The sequence below is a fragment of the Vanacampus margaritifer genome, chromosome 6, assembly GCF_051991255.1.
Source record: "Vanacampus margaritifer isolate UIUO_Vmar chromosome 6, RoL_Vmar_1.0, whole genome shotgun sequence".
NCBI lineage: Eukaryota > Metazoa > Chordata > Actinopteri > Syngnathiformes > Syngnathidae > Vanacampus > Vanacampus margaritifer.
In genome coordinates, this window is record NC_135437.1 from 26,707,514 (window position 1) to 26,726,535 (window position 19,022).

Consider the following 19,022-nt stretch of genomic DNA (forward strand, 5'->3'; position numbering starts at 1 on the left):
CCCCCTGTCTGTGTCGGTTCATTGTTGCCACTGTCATAAGTCTTTCGCCACGTCACGCTGACCTCTTTGCCTTATCAGGATCCATGTCATGTTGTTAGTCTCGCCTTAGTTGTTTTGTCATGTTTAGCTTCATGTTTTGTTAGTTCAGTTTATTTTGTATTTTGAAGTGAGCTTTTTTTTTGATTAGAAATTAAAACCTCTTTTTGGACTGCACCTCTGCCTCCTTGCTCTGCCTTCCCGCATCTGGGTCCTAAAGCCCCCACCTTACTGACAGTTTTAAAATAAAATCCATAATTGTTCCTTTTTTAAAATAAAGGAATTGAAAATTTAAACTGAAATCAAAACCCCTATATTATTGTTTTTGTTTTATAGTATATAATACAAGCTAGCATAGCATAGCATAGCATAGCATAGCATAGCATAGCATAGAACAACAAATGCAAAGTATCCTTCTTTAGCCTTAGCAGAGAGCTCCATTTTAGTTTGTTTTTGTTCATTTCAAGACCATAAAGGGGGTCACATGGAATTTGTATTCCTTTAAAAAATATATATTATTATTGCTTCCATCTGTACCTTCAAGTTAATAGCAGTGGTCGTATTAATAAACATCACAATAAGGCAACATTGGACTTGAAATCGAGCTTCCCTTGGTACGCATACTCAGGATTTGATCGCATCTCATTTGGGGTAAATAAAGTGGCATTGCTGCCCATCCGCATTTCTGCCTTTATTAAAAATTCTCCTGTAGGTCATCAGAGCCAGGAGATGAGACGTGGGCTGTTCCTCATGTCCCTGCTGCACATGCAATCCCTTTTCATTAGGCTTCGAGAGCAAGGGCTTTAGACGACTGCATTCTTCTTGGTGTTTACGCAATGCTGAAGATGTTGAATGTAAAATAGCGGCAAGCTGAGCTGAGATTTGTTTTAGAATGTGAGAACAGACCTCACACGTGTTATGAATGCTAGTTTGGACTGGTAACCGCCATTTGAGGGGATTTATGTCGGACTTTTCTGGTCATTACTGTGGTAAATGTATGCATTACCACACGCGACATAACTCAGTCAATTCGTTTGTGACTTTGCGAGTAGAGCAAGTGGGTGGTTATGTCGAATTATTCAGAGCAAAGTGAGTGAGTACCAGAAGTTGAGTAAACAGATCATTTTGTACTATGGAAGAAAAAAAAGTGAAAGTTGTTCACATCTTGAACTCCTCCCACATAAAATTGCAGCCAATCACATGTTTTACTCAGAGCAGCCGTGCGAGTGAAAGAGCGTACGCGAGGCAGGCAAGCGGTGTTGTCCAAGGGAAGAAAAGAAAAAGCACGTAGAAAGAAGCCAGACTCTGCACTGCCCTGACAGGGAGAGAACAATAAGATGAAAGGACCGGACTATTATCAAGATCAGATTATTCACTCCGATCTGTCCATGATGACATGTTCCACGTTGGACTAAAGTCCATATTTTCAAACTCCATGCATATTGCATGGAATGCCCGCCGCAATTCGAATGATTTTAAAATGAGGCGATGTTTTTATGATGTATTGGACAGCCAATTTAGTTTTGGCAAGTCCATGACAACAAAAACGTACAACCGTTTGTCAGCTGGACCCATTTCACGCGCAAACCTCAGCTGCATGAAAACCAGATTTTACATCCCTGCAACATATATATATATATATATATATATATATATATATATATGTATATATAGGTCACGATTCGATTTGATACCGATTAATCCCGATACGAATCTATAAATTCATTATTGCGATTTAATTTTTTTACTCAAATTTGGAAAATACTCAGTAAACTTGTACATGTACACTGTAAGATTTGTATGAAAATATATTTATTTATCTGAAAATTCAGGCTTATAACCGATCCACTGCATTTAACAAACAGGTTGCAGGCTGTTTCATGTTTGAACAGCATTGAAATAAAATATTAAGGCTTAATGTTCCATTAATATAACATTCTTCCATGCTTAATGTGTGAATCCTAACCCTAAGTAAGACGTTTTGTTGAATATTCACATAAAAAGTTGATGTTTAAAAATCGATTCGGCCACATATCGAACCCATTCGAGAATTGCATGCTGTAATATTGCGATATATTGCCGAATCATTTTTCCAACACCCCTAATATATATATATAGATAGATATATCTCCTATTTGAGCTACCACCAGGATGGCCGAGTGGTTAAGGCGTTGGACTTAAGATCCAATGGACAGCAGTCCTCGTGGGTTTGAACCCCACTCCTGGTATAGCTCAAAGGCTGAATGCAGTTCAACTTGAATTTATCGCAAGTAGAATGCTATTTAAGTCAGAATCCTATGCTAACCATCAAAGTATGGCAATTTTGTGAACACTTAGAAAAGGTGAGTGCGATAATGTTTCTTTGCAAAACCAGATTCAACAGAACTATTCAACATTTTGAGGGTGACAGCGCATGACGTAGCTGTCCTTTTTCGTAGTCTATCCATCCATTTTGAGCTAGAGCTTATCTGCCATGTTTCATATGAATAAGTCACTGAAATATTTGCTTGCGTTTGGGATTGCGGAGAGTTGAGAGTGTTGGGCTCTGTAAGTAAGTTCAAGATGAAGAATGCCAAAAGGTCTTTGCATCCTTTGATTTTTCTGTCTGCAAGAAAAAGTTTGGACAGCCCTGAGTTCGCTAATGTTTTTCCAGTCACATGGTTAGCATGTGCTGATTTTGGTGGTATCATGATCATCCTACTAATCACTTCCATGTCAGATTGGCCCTCAGAGCTGTCAAAAGACTTTCTCTATATAGTTGCTGCATATTTAAGCGGGAACTCAATTTTTTTTTTTTTTTAACAATAATATGTTCTATGCAGCCCCACTAGTTTGAAAATGTTATTTGGTTAATATCGCGTTAATGAAATATGAGTTATGAAGCAAAATCCAGACATTTTGATCCATTTTAGGGGGCGGCCATTTTGCCACTTGCTGTCAACTGAAGATGACATCACAGTTGCTCAAGTCTCAGGTAACAACCAATCACAGCACAGCTTCAAAAAACAGGTGACCTCTGATTGGTTGTTGCCTGAGCCCGGAACAACATTGATGTCATCTTCAGTGGACAGCAAGTGGCAAAATGGCCGCCCCCTGAAATGGATCAAAACGCCTGGATTTTGCTTCAGAGCTCATATTGCATGAAATGTTATATTAATCAGAATGTCATGTTTAGACGAGTGAGGTCACATATAACATATTATTGTCAAGAAAGCTTCACGGTTGACTTTCACTTTAATGGTGACGTCAAGCAAATGTAGACATTCAATATGGTTTTAATATTTTTGTTTTTCCTATTCTGAACTCTTTTGCCTAGCAGGCAAATGCAAATGAAACAATGCAGAGTTTTTTTGTGTGTGTGTGTGTGTGTGTTTTTTTTTGATGAGTGAACGCTGGAGTCCATCTTGGCAATAAATCATGTAGAGCCACACAGGCCAACAAAGACAGAAAAAAGTTGAGGCGTTTTTGGCGCTCAGCACGGATTGTCTGAGCTGCGTGTTGATGTGTTACCTGACAGCCTGCTTAAAAACAGGAACCGACCACAAGTCCAAGCCCCCTCAACCAAAAGCATGCATATCATAGCAGCTACGGCGTGCGCAATATTTTTCCGCACGCATGACGGCGCTTCTTTTTTCCTCTCTGTCACACTCGGCGAGGCAATATCAGTAGAAGGGGGGCGGGGGGGGGGGCAGGAGGTAGGCTCACTTGCAGCTGCAATAATAAACAACATGCCTGCCAATGTGGCGCAATCGTTTCTGAGGTTTTGCAAGAACACGTGGTCACAGCTGCTCATGACCTGAAGATGAATGATGGCCTTTTATATGACCTCCTATCACATATTTCCTCTGGTTCCCAAAACAGCATTCTCAAAGATTATTTTGAAATTGTGTGAAATTGCTTTGCCCCCAATTCGTACTCGCAGGCTCTCGTGTTGCGGGACAACAATGAGAAAATAATCCACGCCACCTAAAACGACCGGTTTTCTCAATGGGAATCGCATCCCATGTGGCTGTCCAAACCCCGTAGGTCCGTTAATGTGAACGCGTGCCAGATGTCTTCCGAAAAACGTTTGCTTTCATCTCTGGACCATCACAAATTAAACGACAGCAGCTGGATGTGGAGGTTCTTATTAGAAGGGAAGTCAAACCCAAATTTTCTTGACAAAAATATGTTCTATGCAACCCCATTAGTCTGGTATTCTGATTAATATTGTGCAGCAAAATATTTATCCGTCTGGGGTTGGCGGCCATTTTTTCACTTGCTGTCGGCTGAAAATGACATCACAGTAACTCAGGGCTCATGCAACGACCATTTACAGCTCACCTGTTTTCTGAAGCTGAGCAATGATTGGTAAACTCATAAGTATTCTTTTTGTTTTATCTGTTTTGTTTTAAATGGGAAGTCAACCCCCATTTGTTTTTTTGACAATAGGATGTTCCATGCAGCTCCACTAGTCTAAATATGGTATTCTGGTTAATAATGCTTGAGTATATGAGTAAATCAGCAAAATTCAGCAAGGATTTATCGATATCAAATGGCGGCCATTTTGCCACTTGCTGTCAACTGAAGATGACATGACAGTTACTCAGGGCTCGTGCAACGACCAATCACAGCTCACCTCTTTTCTGAAGCTGAGCTGTGATTGGTTGTTGCCTGAGCAACATTGATGTCATCTTCAGTCGACAGCAAATGGCAAAATGGCCGCCCCCTGAAATGGAGAAAAACGGCTGGATTTTGCTTCATAACTCATATTCCACAAATGTAACATTAATCAGAATGAGTGTTATTGTCAAGAAATATTTAAGGTTAACTTTAACAAAAAGATTCGCCATTATCAAAATACAAAGTAGAAAATAATCACCATCCAAGTAGCTGTCCCGAGTTCTTTATTTGCCTTTTTAAGTCCAATTTGCATTTCATCTTTAACAAGTGTTTGTTCATAAATATTTATTTAGATATTATTTTTATTTAACTTTTATGGGCAATGCAGTACTACAGAAAAACAGTATTATTTTCTTATACTGAAGCGCATTGAAAATTGTGCATAATGTTGCAGTGGCTTTTGATTTTGAAGACATTTTTTTTATATTGTAGGCCAGACACAAGATTCAACCACAAAATGTTCTTCATCTGACTGTGGCAACTCGATGACCTAGTTTTCGCCTGTGACGTCAGGCTGGTATTGTGGCAGGTTGGCGTGAATCTTCACATCGCTATCTCTGACATTAATGTGACAGCAGCGGCAAAAAGACAACAGCAAATGTGATCTACATGAACTCCTGCTTGGACATGAAAGGATTGCTTCACTCTAAAACAAAAATTTTAAAAAAAGTTGGGTCAAATTTTTTATTTTTTTGACTAAAAAATAATCCAATATGGGTAATAAGGAACCCACTGGGTTGTTTGTGAATAACTTAAAAAGTTTTGTTGGTCCGTTCTTCACCCATATTGTTTTTTTTTTTAACCAACTGTAATTATTTTTTTATCTGACAAGACCTAAGTGTCCCACCCCTCTTGAGACTTGTGCATGTGGGGAAACTATGCAGTAGATCAGTCAATGATGACAGTTTGTTGCATGGGAGATTGCGCCGAGGAGTTTTTCATTGCAATACTTTCAGACTTGGCTTTATGGCTTAGTTTTTATTCTGCAAGCCAGCGAGTTTGCCAAGAAAACTTTTCCCTCCCCAAAACACATGAGAGCGTCTGTTCCTAGTAGCGCACAGTTGGGAGTCCCTATACAAATGAATCAAAGAAATAGAAATATCGCTACGAAACAACTTGCAAATCTTTTCTCTCTGAGCGTTTTATTTCTCCGATGATGTGCGACAGGCCTCATCGTGTTGCCTAGTTTTCAGTCAAAACAAAAACAAAAAAAAACAGGTAGAAAAGGAAAGGATTTAAAAGCCCTGAGTGGTTCTATATAATTAACACATGTAGCAAAAAAAGAGTCCGAAAAAAATAGCAATTCATGACATTCATCCAATCATATTAGGTCATCCCAAATTATCCTTTTTGTGCATTTGAAGGCCAGTAAAAACCAGCCTATTAGTGAGATATTAAAAAGTAGTCAGTCATTTATAAAAGCAAGCAGAAAACTTTCAGCTGGAGATCGTTTCTGGCATTTAACTCTACAATTATGGGAAATTTGCTGTTCTTTTTTTTTTTTTTAATGTCAACAAGGACATGGGTGATTGGTTAAGAAAACACCAAAAAAAACAGACACAATTACAGCTGTCAGCTTGTTCTCAACATAATTTAGTAGGAAAAAAGTGAATAGGTGCAAAAGGTCATTTCCCTCTAAATTCTATAAATGAAAATGTCAAAATTAATGTTTATTCCTATTCATTTGTTTCATTACCAAATTTTTTGCTGGCGTATTTGATTTACAGTGGTGCCTTGAGATACGAGTGACCTGCCTGACAGGTTTTTCAAGATAAGAGCAATTGTTTGACAGATTTTTTTTTTGCTTTGACTTGCAAGCAAAAATTTGCTGATTTCACAACAAACGGCAGTTTGGCAGATTGTCAACAATTTATCAAAAAAGAAGCTTCAGGCTGTTTATTGGAAGTTGACAGCCAAACTAAACACATTAACACGAAGACAAGTAGACGTGTATTTGAATACAAGCATATAGTTTCAGCTAACAGGGTAGTTTAGCTTAATGCTAACACTCAATGCAAAAAGCCATAGATGTGCTAATGAATCGCATCAGCCTTGAGATGTTTTAACCTCTAAATCATGTTTTCCAAAATCTTATTTTTGTATTATGTTTTTTTTTAAAATAGTTTTAGAAAGCTACTTTGTATTTGTTTACTTTTCTTTTAATGTCTTTAGTGTTTTTTGTTTGTAAATGCTTTTAAATGTTTTTTATTGTGTGGAGCACATTTAGTTCCCTTGCTTTGCCTTTAAGAAATTGATTTTGTTATTAAAAACACAAACTTGTATCTCAAGGCGCTACGCTAATAAAATGAAATAAAATAAAATAAAATAAAATAAAATAAAATAAAATAATAAATTTGACATAAGCCTATTGTATATTCAATACTATTTGATCATCCATCCACCCATCTATACATTATCTGAACCGCTTGTTAAATATATTATATTGCTGAAATAAGCTATTTTATATGCACATTTTAAAATTGTAATCTCTTTTTGAATCCAAGCAATCAAACTTTTCTTGTTTGTTGAAGACATTTCAACTTTAAATCCAATGTTGCTGTCCGGTTCATGGTGAGTGACCGTTCTGCATACCAACAAGGTCCTTCACCTACCTTGTGGTCAGATAGATCGTTTTGTGGCCATTTTTCTTGTGGAACGCAACAATCTTTGAGATGTCAAGACATCGTAGCAAGCAGACGACAGGCGGTGGCGCAAACCTCTTCTGTTTAGAAGGGCCTCTCGTGTTTGACAGAAATGGATGGCTCCTTTTGCAGCTCCTTCAAGCCCTTGCGTCAGTGGTTGCTCGGAATGTCAGCTTTCTACGAATTACTTTCACACGAACAACGGCGGACGTCCCGAACTTAAAGTGAGCTCCGTTAAGAAAACATTTGCGCTATTTCACATGGAAGAAGAACATGTTCATCTTCTCCAACACATTTTGGATGAACCGCGAGGCTGAAGGTGGGCCAAGACCTTTCACTCTGCGGTCTGCCTTACTATTGCTCTTGGGATGTTACAGAAGCGCTCGCTCGGCTGCCTGCTTGCAAAATAGAATACGCAGACACACGCTCATTCGCATGTAGGTGGCAGGTCTCGGCATATTTCTACACCATGTGGCATTTTAATTCATCAAAATAGAGGATAACGTGTATGGCTGTCTGCTGTGAGCCCATACAGCACAGTACGGTACATACAATTAAAAATATATAAAAGCATGACATGAAGAAACAGTTTTGGGAAATTAAATGTTAATCTACATTGATTATTTGAGATATGAGCTTCATTTGTTCCGCACTCAATAATAATTCAAAACACTCATTGCAAAAAAAAAAAAAAAAATCCATTGAAATGAATGGTAATGACATAACATAAAAAATAAAACAGAAAAATGTCACTCTATAATAATAAAAAAAATCCATACAGGAAAAATTCAATGATGAATTTAGCTTCAAGTGTTATGACATCGCAACGGCAATGCTATACCGAGTAATCAACTCTTAAGTAGTCACCAATGCTGATAGTTGTAGGTCCACTTCTGATTTGAGGTAGCATCGGATGGAGAGACTCTTAACACAATGCTCTGATTGTTTTAAAATGTTTGTCCCTTTTTTAAATTTATTTCTATGGACCCTATTTGTGTCTGCGATAAATAAAGAATTGAATTGAATTGAATTCAACACCAACATAATATTTCCCCCCCAAAAAATCAATGTCAGATATATTAAGACCAATAAATTGCAATATAGCATTTTTCCTTAAAATTGCATGAAGTTAATGGCAATTTTCTCTTCTTCTAATTTGTAGTCCCAAGAGGTATGGTATCGGTCGCTGTCGCAAGTATCAATACCTTGAAATAAGTCCTGGAATCAGTCTGAAACTGATACCGGCTGGCACCATCCCTACTATTTTATTTATTTAAAAAAAAAAAAAAATTATAATAATAAATAAATAAATATATATATATATATTTGACAGTAACAATGTTAAAAGTTTTATAATTTCTTACTGTCTGTGAAACCGTGAATGTGTGTCGAGTTCTGACTTGTGTGTGTGATTGGTTAAGAAAGCAAAGGGGGTGGTCCTCAGGGATGCTGTTTGTGTGGGGGAGAGTTTAAGTGCATCTGGAGGAGAACAGAAAGTTGAGCAGATTGCCATGTTGTTTGTTCTGGTCTTGTTATGGTTACAGCCGTTAGCGGGTGCATCCAGCGTGCATCAAAGAAATTGATGATCGACCGCCTCGTTGTCATCCTTTTAATGTCTGGTCAGACAATACAATACTGGAAAATGATATACAATGACAACAGTTCTCTCAGGCATATTTTCTTCATACTCAATTAAACAAACGACTAATATTACTTGGCATTTCTGTGTCAGTTGTGATTGTTTCCATGATTACTGTTTATTTGTATATGTCTGATATCCGTATGTCTGTATTTTACTGCCCCCAAGTGGCCGAGGTTCACACACCAAACAATCTGCACTGCCGGTGAATTACAATGCACTGACTTATAGTCTATCTAATAATTATATTAAATACCATGTGTAATTAAGTACAATAATACAGTGTTATATTCCTTATTGAAAAACACCTAACAAAAATGCTGGTTGTTTTTAGGAGGGGGCTGGAACGGATTAATCACATTTTGATTCATTTCATTGGGATAAGACGATTTGAGATCATATAGGCACCAACGTACACAAATTAAGTAATCACATACATTATTTTGGATTCAAAAATTTAAAAAAAGCACAATTGAATTGAAATTGAGACTTTGATTTAATTACCGGTATTCTTTTTGTTATTTGGACTCTTCACAATGCAGGTGAGGCTTTGCCTTCCCTGCCTCCCCTGACTGCACATCCCCGTTGACTCCAAATGCAGGCCACCATCTTTCCCCCACAAATGATGTCTGCGCCCTACTGAGTGCCCTTCTCGTTTACGAATGATAAGATCTGTCAGAATCCCCCGATCAAGCGCTGATAATAAACCGTGTGGGAGCCTCACAAGAGGCGTGGGAGGGCGGCGGCCACTGGGAAATATGATATGTGTCACTGGTGCTTGAAGATGAAGACGTGTGTCAGGATGTAAAATGACGGCACACATCCCGTTTCCCATGAAGGAAAGCGTGTGGGCCTTCATGCAGTAGGGTTGAAGGAAGTTTGAAAATGAATGTGCGAGCTTGTTTTGGAAAGCTGCTTTGTGCTAAAAACAACACTTTCAGGCTACATTTGAAGCTGTTAGCGTCCGATTAAGCTTTTTACAGTATTTATATAGAGATGAGAAGACATTACTGATCATGCGTCTGCGAGCAGGCCGTTGACGAAACAGCAGGGCTAATTTACGCAATACTTGGCAGACAAGTTGGGCGAAGATCCAGAGCCACTTTCAAGCTACAGTTCTTCCACTGAAAAACACTGTCTGCACTCTTCATTGGCCTAACAGTACTTTATATACAAAAGGATCAACATTCAACTGTTGGAGGATGTTTTGCAATGTGCGGTTGGTCTGATGACTTTTCCATTGGGTGCTGACATATGCGTAACTTGACTGACATCGCAACATAAACCTGAGTGAGACTATGGTCTGCTCAAGTAGTTGTGGTTTTACGGGTGATGACTGAAAGGAAAAATAACCTTTAATTAACAGGAAATTGCCGTCGTGACAAACGATGACAGCAATTGGCTTCCTTCACTCATTAATCAGTGCTCTTAAATTAAGTACTCTTTATGGCTTAACTTTTTAAAAAAGTGTTGCATATTGATATTTATCGTTTTCCTCATTATTGAGCGAAATGATTTACATGATCAGTGTCTTCACATAAATGAACATTATTAACTCATTCACTGCCATTGACGGCTATAGACGTCAAAATTCATTTTAACTATTTTTATTAGCCTAACATTTTTTTCCTCTTTTGTTAACAAGAGTATGAAACCCCAGATTATTTTAATTGTAAATTTCGAACAGATGTAAAATTTGTGATTAATCGTGAGTTAACTAGTGAAGTCATGTGATAATTACAATTATAATCGCCTGACAGGCCTAATTAAAAAAACATTAAAAAAAAAAAGGGGTGTTTAATCGTAATTAATCGCATGATAATTTTACATTTGTTATAAATGTACAATAAAAAATTCTAGGTTTTCATAAAAAATTTAATGAAATTAATTATTATTTTTTTAACTAATCGAAATAGTTCACATGAATTTTTTACGTCTATAGTCGTCAATGGCAGTGAATGAGTTAATAATAATTTTGATAACATAACATTATTAAAGATAATTTACGGAAATGTATTTAAGTAGTGTGTATTATTAAACTGGTAGCCCATTGAAGTAAGTAGCCAAGAAGTAGCTTTCAGTTACAAAAAAAAAAAAACTTTTTAAAATGACTGTGTTAATCCATGATGATGATTTGAATAAAAATGTTGATGGACTTTTAGGGTATTTTATATTTTTGGTTGCACTTCAAACTGTCCCACTTTGGTGGCATTCGACTTTGGCAGCTCCAAAGTGTTTTATCCAAACTCTGCCGAGAGCACAATTTTCCCCACAACGTTAATGGAATACTCCACAGCGTGTGTTTTCTTGAGGTCCAAATGCCAAATAATCATGTTGATTAATGACATCACAAAAAAGCAACGGCCCCCTCCCGTCTCATAAGCCACATCTGTGTACAACACGTTACGAAACATAACCACTGTGCCAGTATACTGCTATTCCAGCAACCGATCTGAGTTATGAACTGGCAACAACGGCTTAGCTATTGGTCTTTTTTATTATTATTATCATTATTTTAGAGCGATTGCTTAAAAAGGCGAAATATTCCAGGCCTGTCTTTAGTTCACGTCACGTTCAGCTATCTTAAAGATCATGTGTGCAAAACTAAAAGACCCCAAAAATCATATGGGACATATGTCTGGACAGTCTGGTGTGGTTTTCGGGGTATCTCACTTGAATAGCTCCGCCCCTCCATTGGCAGCAACTCAAACTCAACTTTTATTTATAAAAGAATGATTACTGCGTCCAAAGTGCTGTACTTGGAGTACATACTATGTTTTCTTAAGATGGAACAAAGGGGCATTAAAACGAATATGAAATACGAAAGCAGGAGGGCCCCCAAAATAGAACCCAGTGGAACGCCATACAACAGAGGGACAGAGCGGGACTCTAATACAAAAAGCTCTCCCAGGCAAATAGGATCTAAACCACCCCAGAGCGCTACCACTAACGCCCACCTAGTAAGCTAATAAGCTAAGCTAGTAATTCTTGAAGTGTTAACACTTTGGACCTTAACACTAAGCAGTTTCTTAGTTTATAAAGTAAATTCTCTTCTCCAGTGTTGTAAGAAGAAATGTTGTTACTATTTTAGCTGTATAAATATATTTGTGTCTTTGCGTATGTAGAAAAGTTTATTAGTAGTCCCACTTTTTCAACAGTTACACTTATAGCATTACCCACCTTAACCACACTCATTAACTCATTCACTGCCATTGACGGCTATAGATGTCAAAAATTCATTCATTAGTTTAACATTTTTTCCCTCTTTTGTTAAGAGTATGAAACCCTAGATTTTTTATTGTACATTTAGAACAGATATAAAATGTGTGATTAATTGTGAGTTAACTAGTGAAGTCATGCGATTAATTATGATTAAAAAATTTTAATCGCCTGACGCCCCAAATTTTTAATAATGTTTTCTTTTTTTCTTTTTTTATTCATTCACTGCCATTGATGGCTATAAATGTCAAAAAATCATTTAACTATTTCTTTTAGTTTTATATTTTTTTCCACTTTTGTTAACAAGAGTATGAAAACCTAGAATTTCTTATTGTACATTTAGAACAGATATAAAATGTGTGATTAATTGTGAGTTAACTAGTGAAGTCATGCGATTAATTATGATTAAAAATGTTAATCGCCTGTCGCCCTTAATTTTTAATAATCTTTTTTTTTTAATTGATTTGTGGCAGTGAATGAGTTAAAAAAAAAGGGGGGGGGAATAGAATTGCATGCCATGTCAAGTTATTTTTAGTATACGCCGCAGGTCACTAAAAAAATGGATGGTGGGCCGCAAATGGCCCCCGGGCCGTAGTTTGGATGCCCCTGCCCTAAACATGGCAGATGTGCTCAATTTACCGATAAATCTACGTTCCTACTCTCAACTCTAGTCACAAGCTGTGAGTTGTTACCCAAAGAATAAGATCGCAACAGCCCAAAAATGTTCTCCTTTTTAAACTCGGTCATCCAGGAGGGGTTCTCTCTGTATTGAGAAGACCCCCAGATGAGGTGGCTCGGGCATTTGATTCGGGCAAGCTGGAGAGACCAGCTTCCTAGAATCCTCTCGGAAAAGCTGGACGAAGTGGCTGGGGACAGGGGCAGTTCCCCACTTGCCCCTAATGCAAAATCTCCAGAGGACGTACCAAACAACCGTTTCCAATTTGTGCTGCTTCGTGATGATGAAAACATTGAAACCATGTTTTTCTTGTGGTTGTTGCTCCCATGAACATTTCCACTGCGTAACCATGCTTGGATGTCCTCACATTGCCTCCCAATCTCTTTGAATCGGCGCTGGTGACTTGGAGTATGCCCGTGCGTTCCTGGCGGCGAAGTTCGATGAGAAAACAACCAAATCTTTTCCAGATGTTCCCACCGACTGCCCCTATTTGTCGAGCGTGTGAGGGGTCCAAAACGAAGAGGGAAAAAAGGGGATGCTGAAGTTGACGTGAGTCCGTAACTGGTCTCGGTGATGAAAATATACGACCGTGTTTTGTGACCCCATGGAGGACTCCTGACTAGACAAAAACAGAACACCGTCAATGCAGACCTTTGCAATTTATGCTACCAGCAGACAGACATTGTTTTCCTCTTGAAGAGGAGAAAAAAAAAAGATCATCACAATGAAATGACTTTTCCTGCCTAATATCAAATCAAAAAAATAAATTCACTCTCGTGTTCTCAGACTGTCTTCACTCACATTACAGTTTCCTGCTGTCACGCGAGGCAACCGAATATTTTCTTGTTGCTGCTTTCATGCGGTTAAATGTCAGCAGCCAAGTCACAGCGGGGGATCCATTTAGCACAAAGTTGACCTTTTGAAAACAGGTTCAAGTATGGTTGGTTAGCACGTCTGCTTACAGCTGAGTGGTTTGGGTTCGATTTCACCTGTCACAATAGCTTCCTCACACATTCCAAAATATACATGCAGGACCCAAACAAGCTCTACTTTGCCTGCGGCAGTCATTCAATTGGACCAAAAAAAAGCTTTGTGTTATGAGAGTGGACATTAGTCTCACGATTCGATTCGATTCTGATTTTTGGGTCTGCGAGTCTATTCAGAATCGATTATCGATTCAGAACGATTTTAGATTACAAATTATTTGATTGACAATGATTTCTGCTTCAATTTATAGATATGCAAAGAATTGTCATGATGTACTCCAGTCTGACTCACTAATGCTAATTAGCGCACTACTCGTGGCACTTTTATCACTCAAAAGAACGACTATTCATACAAAACGCTTCAGGAATGTATACAGAGAAGCATCTTAACATCCTACACTGCAAAAAAAAAAAAAAAAAACTTTGTTAAAATGGCTTTCAATACCAAACGCATCCGTCCATTTTCCAAAACAGTTTGATGATTTATTTTTGGTATAGAAGTTGCACCTGATTAAACAACCTCAACATTCAAATTATGGGGCGTTTACACTATGGGTAGCTTGAAGTTATATAGAACCCTTGAAGTTTTTTTTATTTTTATATTTGACTCATTAAGCCATTTTCAGCACTCAAAAGTTTTTTCCATGTACAATTAATATGTTTAAAAACACATATTTACACTTGCTGTCGACTGAAGATGACATCACCTGTGCTGAGAAAATAGGTAATGGCCAATCACGGCCCACCTGTTTTCTGGGTTTGGTTAGCAAACTGGGTGTTACCTATTTCCTCAGAACAGGTGATCAAGCAAGTGGCAAAATTAGGTTTTAAAGATAAGAAATTTTCATGAAAAAGAATTAAGTTACCACATTAACTATCGACAAAATATTATCTTCTTACTGATGAAAATGGCTCAATGAGTCAAGTATCCCTTTAATAGCCTGGCACCCTTGGCTGGAAACTCTTGCTGTGCCCCTCTATGTTATAAAATATTTGAATGATTGATTGTGCAACAAATTCTCCTGGCTTTCCTGGCTTGTGGTGGAGAGAATACAGATTGCAGGTGGAAACGTTTACAGAGATGAGTTTTGAACTTTTGTCTTCTAGTCCTCGCACCAACGAGCGTAGCGCCAATTGATTTAGAGCTCCTCGTAAAGCTCAGGGACAAAACACAACGTAGCTTAGCGCCATCGGTCAGCATGGGGGGAGGGGGGTGGAGGACCCAAATGCAGGAGAACCACAGCAGGGATGCACGTTATACTGAGCACAATTTATTTAACAAAAACACTAACAGTGAAACTGGGTAAAACTTTAATCAAACAAAACCAACAAAGTTATGAAAAGACCAACAAATCAAAGTAACAACAAAACACAAGAGTGGTGACAGGAGACTAAATACGTACACTAACGACACAACAAGACACACCTGGGGCAAGACACAAGTGGCTGAGGGCACTGATTGGTTGACACAAGGAAGGGCGGGATTACACCCAACAAGACCATTGGAGACACACAACAAAAAACAGAAAGATTGGCGTGTTCACCTTACCATCAGTAAAGTAAGGAATTGTGCGTTCTTATATCTGGAAAACCTATTTATGAACTTTTTAAATAGCATTTTATTAACTGTAAAGTCTATGTTTTAACCAAAGTAACATTTAATCTTTCTTAACATTTATTAAAGTAAAATAATAATAATGCATGCAGACAGTTCAAACTCGTTTTGTACGTCTCGCAAGTAGTGATGGCAAAATGAAGCCCCATAAAGCAGCAAAGCCCTGCAGGCAATACTTCACACACACGTCGGGCTTTCAAGATGATTCATTTCCTCGACTACGCCATCATGTGGACAGAAAAATGTATAACATGCTTGGTGCATGCAATAAAATGGTGGGGCGTAAATCATGCTCTGAATACAAAAAAATATATATATTTGAAGAGTGTTTTAACATGAATTGGTCTGTGTTACTTTGTCTATGTTTGTGCTTACGCAACAAGTGAAATAAGGAGGTAAAATAAAGTGCTTATTCATTTTTATTTAAAAACAATATTTTTTCCAAAGTTTTATGACTCAGGCGGTTTCTTTTTTTGCAGAGAATTTCACCTGCTTTTGAAAAAACTCTTTCACATGGTACTGATGAAGTGTTTCTTTGTCGCTTTTATTTCGAACTACACTCAAACCTAGCGAATCATTTCCTCAATCAGTCACGTGGTAGATCCGCTTCACGGGGCTTCAAACGTCACCACGTACGTCATCAACACGCGGATCGACTCGCCGTTCATGAACCACTCATCTACATTAGTCGGCACACGCTTCAGGGATTCGACCCGAGAAGCACATCACTACTCGCAAGTGCTGGTCAAATACCAAATTTTCCAACGCAAAAGAAGAGTTTGTTCCCTCCTCTGACGCATTAAACGCAGAATCTTAATTATCATCCAACTGTTAACCTTTTTAGTACCCTCTCGACATTGTTGGGATGAGTTCCAGGCCCGTGTGTGTAAACAAAGACGCCACTCCAAAACTGGGAAGCTGGGAAGCAAATGGGGGGCAAAACATTCCCATGGAGGCGTTCCTCTGCTTTGAGGAAAATGGCTTCCACACAGGAAGTCCGCAGTGTCCCTTATCTGGACCATCTGCTGCTGCTCTTGTGGCGGCTGATGACATTCGTGCTTTAATTGCTCGATCGGTCCTCGACTTCTGTCCTGTTCAATTTTAGCTCAGGATCAAGTGACTAAGGAAGCGCTTGAAGAAATATCCCCTTCCTCAAATTGTTTCGGCTTTCCCTCTCCCTGACCTAGAAAAAAAAGGATATACTATGAATGTTTGTGTATAAAATATGTGCTGAAAAATCTGCGTGAATTGACTGACTGAGAGTCATAAGTTGCAGGCGACTTTGTGGTTCACAGTCAACAGGCATGCACTATTTTTTTTTTTTTTTACACCGGGTGCGTCCACTGTAGATAAACAGAAATGGTGAAAAGACTACTTCCTGGTTCACAAGGAGGTAAGACAAAACATTACCGAGCAGCATTAAACAACAAAACTAGTCAAAGTGACAGTGTGCCGTCCGGATTTCTGATTATAGGTATCAATTGGGGGAGCATTTTCACAACTTCACCCTCGCTAGTAAGTGAATTAGTGAGAATGTCACATGTATTTGCCATTCCTGGCCGCGTGATTTACTAATAAATCCAGACAGCGTTGGCAAATATTCAGCCGGCAACAACAAAAATAGTCATTAGGCTCACTAGACCTGCTTGAAACTTTCAACACAGCTCGGCAAGGCTTCCCTCCACCCGTTTCAAAAAAAAATAATAAAAAAATGGGTGGACGTCTTTTAACGTCTTTGGCGCTCCTCCGTAGGTCTTTGCAGAACGTCATTTAACGTTTTTGGCAGTAAAAGAGTTAAAGGCAGTTGCCTAAAAAATTTGCTAAATTAGCAGGCAAAGCGCAATTGTAGTTTCATTGTTACTTCCGATCTGGAACAAAAGTACAGGTTGTGACAACACAATTACGTTTTGCCATTTAATTTCAGGTGCCATTCAGACAGACATGAGGTCATTAGTATTTGACAGCTTTGGTTTTCTATTTTGTACACACATCATTCCCTTGACCAGTTGACACTGGAGCGGCATTGCAAAATGTCCGCTTGGTAAGAAGTTTTTCTGTCCCCAACTGCAGTTCTGCACCAGTTTGAGAAGCTTTATGGTCATCACACTTCTCCAATCATATGAATTAGGCGTGTCAGTGGGCGGAAACATCTCAAACCTGCAGGACTTCGGCCCTCCAGGACCAGGACGGGGGAAGCCTGATTTCCTCTATCCATGGCAAAATTTTTCAAAACAGGATCTGTTCTTGGCAAATCATGCAGTGGAAGGCCTGCAACTTATATCAGCCATGATGAAAATGCTGAACTTCTAGAGCAGGCGTTCATGCCAAACCAGGGAAAGTCTATCCAAGGGAATGCAGTGGAACTTGGTATCAACACATGCTTGATTCAGGGGGTGTTTTGGAGAGTGATAAGATTTAGCCATACTATGGGTTCATTTGTTTTTGTTTTTTAACATGCACCGTTCCACCACTGCTAAAAAAAAAAAAAACTTAAGATGGCCGAAAACATCCTATGACCAAATGAATTACCAAAATTAAAGTGTCGTATTATATACATAGTAATGTAAACTCGCAGGTGATCCAAAACAAACAAACTCTTACTGATAGACACCAACTGTGAAACACTCTCTTTTGATTTAGTGTGCTTACATCCTCTTAATGCAATTACGCGCTCGGGGTTTTCCCGTCAACACAGAGGCGCACTTATGAGCCTGAGAGCTGCCTCACAAGTCTCGGCGTGCTGTCTCTCTCTCAAGAAGCCAATCGGCACCTCATTAAAAATGATTGACAGCAAACAACATGGTGAATGTCAATTTACATATGAAGACAGCATCTGTTCTGCAAATGACGCCATACAGGAAATGCAGGCCTGTTGCTTGTGTTATATATTAGGGGTGCCAAAATGTATCTTTTTTTTCCCCTTCGTGTTAAATATATATATATATATATATATATATATATATATATATATATATTAGGGGTGCCAAAATGTATATTTTTTTTTCCCTTCAGCCCCACAAAAAAATTTAACGCGCGATTAATGACCGCCCCTTACTTGGAAAGCCTGTACTGGGGGTATTCCAGTCGCAACGCAGCAGACATTTCCTTGTCAAAATTCAGCAGTAATAAATTTAATAGTAAGACTGGGGTCAATCTGTATTTTATAATTTTAAAAATGTGTAGAATTTCACAAGTTACTTCATGTTGAAGATTAGATAGCTCTTAATATGAAAAGGAGAACTCACTGAGCCGTCACCAACGTCTAACAAATGCAATTATGCCATCTAGTGGCAGAAAAATGACTTCAACACAAATCAAAATCACACTAGATTTTTTTTACAGTACAGTACATCTTTTTGATTTAATTTTTATGAAATTACTGTATCAATGACTAAAAGATGCAGCCACATATTGATTCGTTTTTTCATTTTTTCCACTTTTATGTTAACAAGAGTATGAAAACTTACAGATATCTCAAATTTTATACTGCAAAAGCAGACATCTGCAGTTATTGTCAAAAATAAATAAATAATACACAAATAACTAC

At 38.3% G+C, this 19,022-nt stretch overlaps 1 non-coding gene across 1 annotated transcript; it reads left to right on the forward strand.

Annotated features, from left to right (window-relative positions):
* The first annotated feature begins 2,181 nt into the window (after nt 1–2,181).
* On the forward strand, nt 2,182–2,264 carry trnal-uaa (transfer RNA leucine (anticodon UAA)). The gene has a single exon. It is a non-coding gene; the product is annotated as a tRNA-Leu (tRNA).
* Nucleotides 2,265–19,022: the final 16,758 nt, after the last annotated feature.